We start from the raw sequence: 7,997 nt of genomic DNA, 5'->3' as shown, positions 1-7,997 counted from the left end.
CCAAGTTTCATTCTTATTACCCAAAGAGCAACCTAGGGAAGCAATGCCCATGGAGGTGGTTCCCTGGATTTTGGAAACTGTTATTGCATATATATATATATATATATATATATATATATATATATATATATATATATATATATATGTGTGTGTGTGTGTGTGTGTGTGTGTGTGTGTGTGTGTGTGTATGTATATGTATATATGAAATATTGTTTTATACTAGTGAATATATCTGAAACTATAATAACAGATAAATAAGTGAACACCTATGTGCACACACACTCAATCACTTTCAAATATAAGAATTTCTTTTCTATGCTGCTATTCACCTACAGAGAGAGTACATGAGTTGCCATTGAATTGTCCTGGAAGTTCTTTATCTGGCTACTCTAGCTTCACATCCTTTGTTCTGTAAGTAGCCAGATGATATGTGTTCAACATACTTATTACAGGCTTAAGTATCCACCCTGACACACAGAGAAACTTGGATTTCAGAAATGCCACAAATAAGTGGGAGGTACACAGTACTTTTCAAAATTGAATAGATTATATATTTATTAGAAAGCTCGTAAGAAAAAATATTCAATGTAGGATGAAACACTTCTGAAACTATAGTTTAAATTAAGTATAACCGGGTGGAGGTAGCTCATGCCTGTAACATTTGCTAATCTGGAGGCTGGAATATGAGGATCACAGTTCAAAGCCAGGTTGAGAAAAGTCCCCGCGGGACACTTATCACAAATTAATCATTGAAAACTAAAATTGATTCTGTGCCTCGAAGTTGTAGAGAGCTAACCTTGAGCAAAAGTCATCAGAAGCAGTGCCCAGGCTCTGAGTTCAAATTCTGTAATAGATAAGAAATAAAATAAAAAATAAATTACATATATTTTTTTACCAACTCTGTAAAAGGAAAATAGGATATGATACATGGCAACATAAGACTTCAAGTTACAAAGTTCCAGGGCATTTCCTCACTATTGATAACTAGGAGTAATCCATATAAAAAAAAAAGATGAACGATTTATACCAAATTTCAAAATATGTTATACAAAGTAAATGCTATAAACATGCTTTCCGCAGTCTAGTAACATCATATTGTGTAAAGAATCTGATTAACTGATTCATGAAAACCAATACTATGCAGTTAAAAAATCCTATATCTCAGGTGTCAACTTAGCACAATACTTTGAAGCTATGATGTCTGTTTTGTATATTATCCACCCCTATCCATCCCACAATGGCAGAAAGCTCTTCCTGAGAAAGTCCAGAGACCTATCTACTGTGAGTGCCCAATGTAGACCTGTTCCCATTCTCTATTATTTGGACATGTGATGGACTGAATATCTGATAACTTGGAAAAGGCACAATTTGGGACTGGCTTCCAGTAATGATATTTTAGTTCTCTGAAAAAAAGGAAATTGAAGACAGAGGGAAAATTTACCAGATCCCTGAAAGATTTCTATCATTGTGCTAAAACTGTACCCTCCTACTGACACTTGAACAAATGTCAGTAATTGTCACACCAACCACATGTCCAAAAAATAACTTTCCAAATATTGACCGGTTTTTACTTTGGTAAATCAAGACACAATATTGTGGCCGTGTTTTACTTAAACTATTAGCTATGTTTGGCCCAGGGATAATTGACCTTACAAATTTCTTAAATTTTAGGTCATCACATACTCACTTCGTAGCCCTTAAACATTAAAAATACCTATCCATATAAGTCTGCATTACATATTTATTACTGTTTTTCTTCATTTGTCATGTTTTACATATTTGGCTATCCCAGGGCTTAGTTCTGTAATGTTCATTCTCATGGTTGTTATCACTGAATACATGTAATTATTTCTGTTTTTTCTCTCCAACTCTGTTTTTTTCTTTAATTCAAGTCCTTAATAGCATCCTGTTTACTATTCTCTCCCCTTCTTTGTAGAAAGGTTCTCACTATGAAGTGTCAAGTGGTCTGGACATTTCAAGCCTTGTCTCAGTGACAGAAATGATGGGATTAGGGACATGTTCTCTCATGACTGGCTTTTAGGAAGCTCACAATAAAGCAATACCAATATACATAAATAAACTTTTGTGAATGATGTGTATTCACTTCCTCAACTGCCAAAATTAAATTCATATATCAAAACATCAAATTACTTACATTATAATATATGCGGTTCAACTGGCATCACTAACACCTCCATAAATCAAATGCAAACTAAAAGCTCTACTTCAAAAACCAACTTCAAAGGCAGTGTTGGAAATACAAGAAGATAAACAACAAATCTAAAGTAGTGAGATCTTTAACCCAGGCAATGAGCAATGATAGCTGAAATTTTAACCAGGCTTGAAAAGTTCGGTTGACCACTAACTATGTGATTAGCGTTGCAGGGTTGACCTTGGGATCAAGATTGGAGGTAAAATTCAAAGGCAGCTAAGGTTGCCGCAGTATTGTAGCTCGATACAGTGTGACCCTCCCTGATAATGGTAAAGCATAGAGTAGAAGCTAAGTCAGTAAAATGTATAGGAAGGATTCTCCACTGAGAATAATAGCAGGGGGTGATCATCACTCTTGCTTTGAAAATGTTCAGCCCATCATTCTACTTTAAGCTCTAGCATAATTCTGATATAAAGACAATTATGACACAACAATGTGCCATTAGTGCTGAGCAGTGTGGGTGTATATTACACTAACATATGTAAAATCCTTAGAGGTATGGAATGGCCTGACCCTCACACTTCGTTCTATGTTGTTGAGTTTCATGGAGAAATGTTCATAATTAGGGAATTCACACTCATCTAAATCTGATTCAGTCAACTGAGATAAGACATTAGGGTCATTACTCCAGTGACGTGGTTTTGTAACCTATGAAAAAATTAACATTATTTCACAATGTATATATTTTTCTGAAAATTTATGCAATATCAAGTACAAAATATACAAAAAGACAATTATCCATCTCTTTATATTATTAAAAAATAAAGATACTTCTGAATTGTACTTTCTTGCTAGAAAATCACAGGATGACTGCTGATGTTTGCTATCTTTCGAGGTGCTCCTATACACTTCTGAATCTTGTTCAAGGAGGTGTTTTTCCATAGTTTGTTTTGAGGTGATCAGAATATCAATACTGTAACTAACAATAACCATGGAACAGCAAAGATGATGGGATACCTGGCCAAAAATCTCAGAAATCACAGGAAGTGATAGGAAAGAAGACACCAGAGGACCCACAGCCTCATTGCCAGCTTCTGGATCCCAAAATCCTGCTTAACATGCTTTATATTCAGTCTACTACAGGGGTGGGAGGTGGTCAGTGCGTACAGGTATGTCCACAAACTAAGGCATCAATCTAGCTTGTGGTTACAACTATTAACTTGAGGTATTGTTTGTATACATAATGATAAATCCCTTTTTGTTAGAGAGCCGAAGGGAGCAATAGTCATTACAACCATAGCACAGACATCCATCTTGTCTCCAAAGTCTTAATCTTTTAGTGTCCAACAGCTCTAACTTAAATACTCTTGAGGTAATAACTCATACCCTTGTCTTCCCTTGACTGTTTGACCTTCCCAGAGCACCGTTCTCAGCTTTTTGATTGCTGTTTGAGATGGCTTCCCAATCTATCCTTTCCAGGTCTAACAGTTTGACTGTAGATTCCATCACAAGTACTGTTACAGTCAATAGTCAGGAACCTGAAACATGAGAATTAGGAGTTGAAGAAAGCCTGGTCTAAACTGCAGAATCTTGTCTCCAAAGAAAAGAAATTCTATAAATATTAATCTACTATGAAACATACAATACATTAAATTTATATAATGGAACAAATAGATCATTGTTAATGGAAATAAAATTTTGGCAGAAGTTTTAAACACATACATATGTATATATATTTAAACTTGGAGAAATAAAATTTCAAGTGGTATTATATGCAAGTTTCAGTCTACCTGCCACCTACCTATTTACTGACATGCTTATTTCTGATTAGTCTTCACAAAACACTGTTTTCTTACATAAGTACCAAAAAAATTGCAAAACAAAAAGTACAAAAAGTGCAGTATCAAAATACAAGTGTAGTTTAATCCCTACCAAAATAATTTGGAGAAAACATGCATTAAGTTAATGGCATTGAGTATTTCTCAAGAAGGAGAGTCTAGAAGAATGTGTATATTTTGTAAATTGTGTGTGTGTTTGTGTGTGTGTGTGTGTGTGTGAATGTGTGTGAGTTTTCCATAAGTAAATAATAGAGTCAGAAGTAGACATATTATTCTTGCTTAGTCTTTTTGCTCAAAACTGACACTCTATTACTTGAGCCACATCTCCACTTCTGGATTTTTTTTTTTTTTTTTTGCCGGTTGTGGACCTGAACTCTGGGCCTAGGCGCTGTCCCTCAGCTCTTCAGCTCAAGGAGAGCACTCGACCGCTTGAGCCCACAACACCACTTCCGGCTTTTTCTGTTTATGTGGTGCTGAGGAATCGAACCCAGGGCCTCATGCTTGCAAGGCAAGCACTCTACCACTGAGCCACCTTCCCAGCCCTGGATTTTGGTTTCTTAATGGGAGAAATATCTCACAATTTTCTGCATGGGCTGTTTTAATCCAGGATCCTCAGTTTTTGACCTCTAAAGTAGCTAGGTTTTAAAACATGAGCCACTGGTGGACAGCACTATGATAACTTTTTGCATGTTTGAATACATTTTAAAGTAAGACATATATGTTACTTGTGAGAATGATGAAATAGTAATTAATGTTTAACAGAATTTAAAGCATACATAACTGAGAATGGCAAGTAGTTGAGAATTGTATGGAATAAATCAAAATTACCTCTGATAGTTTTCATCCGGTGCACATTAATGATTGCATTGTTGGACCCTAAGGCCATCAGATAGCTGAGCTCCAGCTGGCTGCTATGCTCATTATGCCTGCTAGTGCTTTTCACAAAAATGTGATGTTGTTGGATGACAAGGTTCATTTTCAAGATCAGAACCTGAAATATTTCTAATGATCTAGAAGCGGCAACATACCAGGACAAGAAATGTGATTAACAGTGATTAACAGCAAAAACCATCCAATCCAAGGAAGACAGAATAACTTTCTATATCTGAAAAGAGTATCACAAAGAATCGTGGACTGAATATGATGGTCAATGTCTGTAATCTCTGAATTTGGGAGGCTGATTTAGGAGTAGGCTTGGGACCAGTCTAAATTTTAGGCCAACAGAAGGACACATAGTAAAATGCTATCTTAAAACAACAACAACAAAAGACTCAATGACTGGGAATGTAGTAGAGTGCTAGGGTAGCATGCATGAAGCACTTGATTTGATTCCTCAGTATGACATAAACAGAAAAACTGGAAGTGGTGTTGTGGGTCAATTGGTAATGTGCTAGCCTTGAGCAAAAAATGCTCAGAGAGAGTGCCTAGGCCCTGATTTCAAGCACCAGGGCTAATGAATTCTTTATACTCAATAGAAAATTGTGCTGTTGTACATTCATAATAAACTTTGTTAGGAAAAAGTAAAATAAATTAATGAAATATTATCTGGAATTGGACAGGACATAGTGAGATCTGAAAATGATTGCTGCCGATGGTTCCTTGATACAATTTATGTTACAGATACACTTGCCATATTGTGAATTTTTAAGAATACAATCGTGGGTTTTTTTTCTTTTTCAAAATAATTGTACTGCCAGGTGCTAGTGGCTCACACCTGTAATCCTAGCTACTAAGGAGGCTGAGCTTGAAGGTCTCTTTTCAAAGCTAGCACTGGTGGGAAAGTCTGTGAGACCCTTATCTCCAACTTAAGGGTGAGAAAATGTGAACTGGCACTTTTGCAAGTCTTGAGCTGAAGAACTGAGGGACAATGCCCAGGCCTAGTGTTCAAGTCCCACAACCGACAAAAAAAATACTAGTAATAATAGTAATTATGTAATTACTATTAAGGTGTTATGTATAAGGGCTACCAATTCATAATTTTTTCCTTTGCTAAAATAAATACATATCCATATACATTACCAACAGTCAGGATTTGGCCATCTACTTTCCTGCTGATCTCTGGGTGTAGAGGCAATGTGTAATACAAAACAATACAAATCAGTTCTGACTATAAATAATTTTTCTCTACACATCTTAAAAATCAATGCTGACAACATGAAATAAAAAATCCCTAAGTTTAAAACATTCTTCTAAACAAGTTAGAGAAATCCTGGTAAGAATAATTTCAGAGAGCTTGAACTAAGGGCCTGGGGTCTGTCTCTGAGGTTTATTACTCAAGGCTAGTGCTGCCACTTTGAGCCACAGTGCCACTTCCAGTTTTCTTGTGGTTAATTGAACAGAAACGACTCACCAGCTTCCCTCTCCAAATTGGCTTTGAACTAGGATCTAGAGATCTCTGCCCTCTGTGTAGCTAGGAATATAGGCATGAGTTCCTGGCGCCTGGTTAGAATAATAGCTTACCTGAGACAGAGGCCAGTTAATATTAAATGTCAATCATGTTTAACTTTGTAAAATAAAGTTAACTGAAATGCCTTCCACTAGAAATAAGGAATCAAATGTATAGGTGGGTTACAAAGTTCTTACCAGAAGCTACATATTTTCCTTTTTTTTTCTTCCAAAATTGTGTGGTTTCCGAATCATACCTTATCTTTCCTTGCGATTTCTTTAGTTTATTTCATACATGCCCACAGCTTCTTCAACTATCATTTATTTATGTGAAGAGCTTTCAAATACCTATTTTCAGTACAAACTCCTTGTATGCATCTTTCATTCATATACTCAACTGTCATAAAAACTTGAGAAACAGTATTCATCTCTTTTCATTACTGGATATTATTAATGAGTAAGTAAAATTTAGGAAAATAAAGAATAACATCAATAAATATAACATGATTTTAATAGTACTGTTAAACATAAATATAACGTTGCTATTTTCTGAGCAATTTAATAAAAACCTCAAAGAAAGAAATAAACTTATTTGAGTGCAGATATTGTGGTTTAAACTCTGATATTGTGGTTAAACCTTACCTTCTCACTTAAGCTTTTTCCCTAACTGGTGGTGCTCTATACTTGAACCACAACTCCCTTCCAAATTTATGTGGGGGATTATATACAGATAAGAAGCTTGTGGAATAAAAATCATTTATGTCCCTATCTTGGGGTTCATTTCACTTAACAGCATCTTATATGATTATATGGTACCCTGTATTAGTTACTTCAAGTAAGGGAAACCATGGGACCTATGGATATTTTGGCCTGGCTTATTTCACTTACTATATTTTTTTCACATCTTTCCAATTCCTAACAAATGGGATGATGTCATTCTTTCTGATGCAGGAATAGTATCATATATATATATATATATATATATATATATATATGTATACATACATATGTATGTATATACATACAGATATATACATACACATATATATGTGTACGTATATATGTATATGCATATATATACAAGAAAGTGTGGCACATATATATGTATATATACACACATAGGTATATATGTATATATTCCATACATATGTATATATGTATATATCCATTCATCCACTGAGGTGCGTCTGAGTCCATTTGATATCTTAGCTATTGTAAATAATTCTGCAATATACATAGTTGTGCTGGTAGCTTAGTATGTTCTAATTTTTGATCATTTGGTAAATGCCCAAAAGTGAGATTGCTGGGTGAGCTCTAAGTGGAGTCTTGGAAAAAATTATATTAACTGAAATAAGTCAGACCCAAAAAATCATAGGTCCTATGGTTTCCCTTATTTGCAATAAGTAGTATATATCTGCGACAAGAATAAAAGTTCAAAAAGTATGTACATATGACCAGATAAGATATTCTTAAGCAAATTGAACTACAAGATAGGGATTTATAATATAACATCTGATTTTTTTGTTTCATTGTATGTTCCTCCACCATGGTATAACCCCTGTTTTCTCTGTATTCGGTGTCAGTGCCCTGTATCTTGTATACACAATTCTCTAGCTTTGGGA

At 35.0% G+C, this 7,997-nt stretch overlaps 1 long non-coding RNA gene across 3 annotated transcripts in view; it reads right to left on the bottom strand.

Moving 5' to 3' along the window:
• Positions 1 to 571: 571 nt before the first annotated feature.
• The window catches only part of LOC138830040 (uncharacterized), a 40,773-nt gene continuing 33,347 nt past the window's right edge, over positions 572 to 7,997 (bottom strand). For all 3 annotated transcript variants that reach the window (XR_011372837.1, XR_011372839.1, XR_011372838.1), the window contains exons 2-3: positions 3,539 to 3,690; positions 572 to 844 (exon numbers count right to left, since the gene is read on the bottom strand). This is a non-coding gene — a long non-coding RNA (uncharacterized lncRNA). The remainder of the gene's footprint in view (positions 845 to 3,538; positions 3,691 to 7,997) is intronic.

This window comes from Dipodomys merriami, unplaced genomic scaffold (assembly GCF_024711535.1).
Source record: "Dipodomys merriami isolate MVZ:Mamm:240054 unplaced genomic scaffold, mDipMer1.0.p SCAF_181, whole genome shotgun sequence".
NCBI classification, from domain to species: domain Eukaryota; kingdom Metazoa; phylum Chordata; class Mammalia; order Rodentia; family Heteromyidae; genus Dipodomys; species Dipodomys merriami.
The sequence above is the reverse complement of the archived record's forward strand: the minus strand, read 5'-3'. Positions and strand labels throughout refer to the sequence as shown.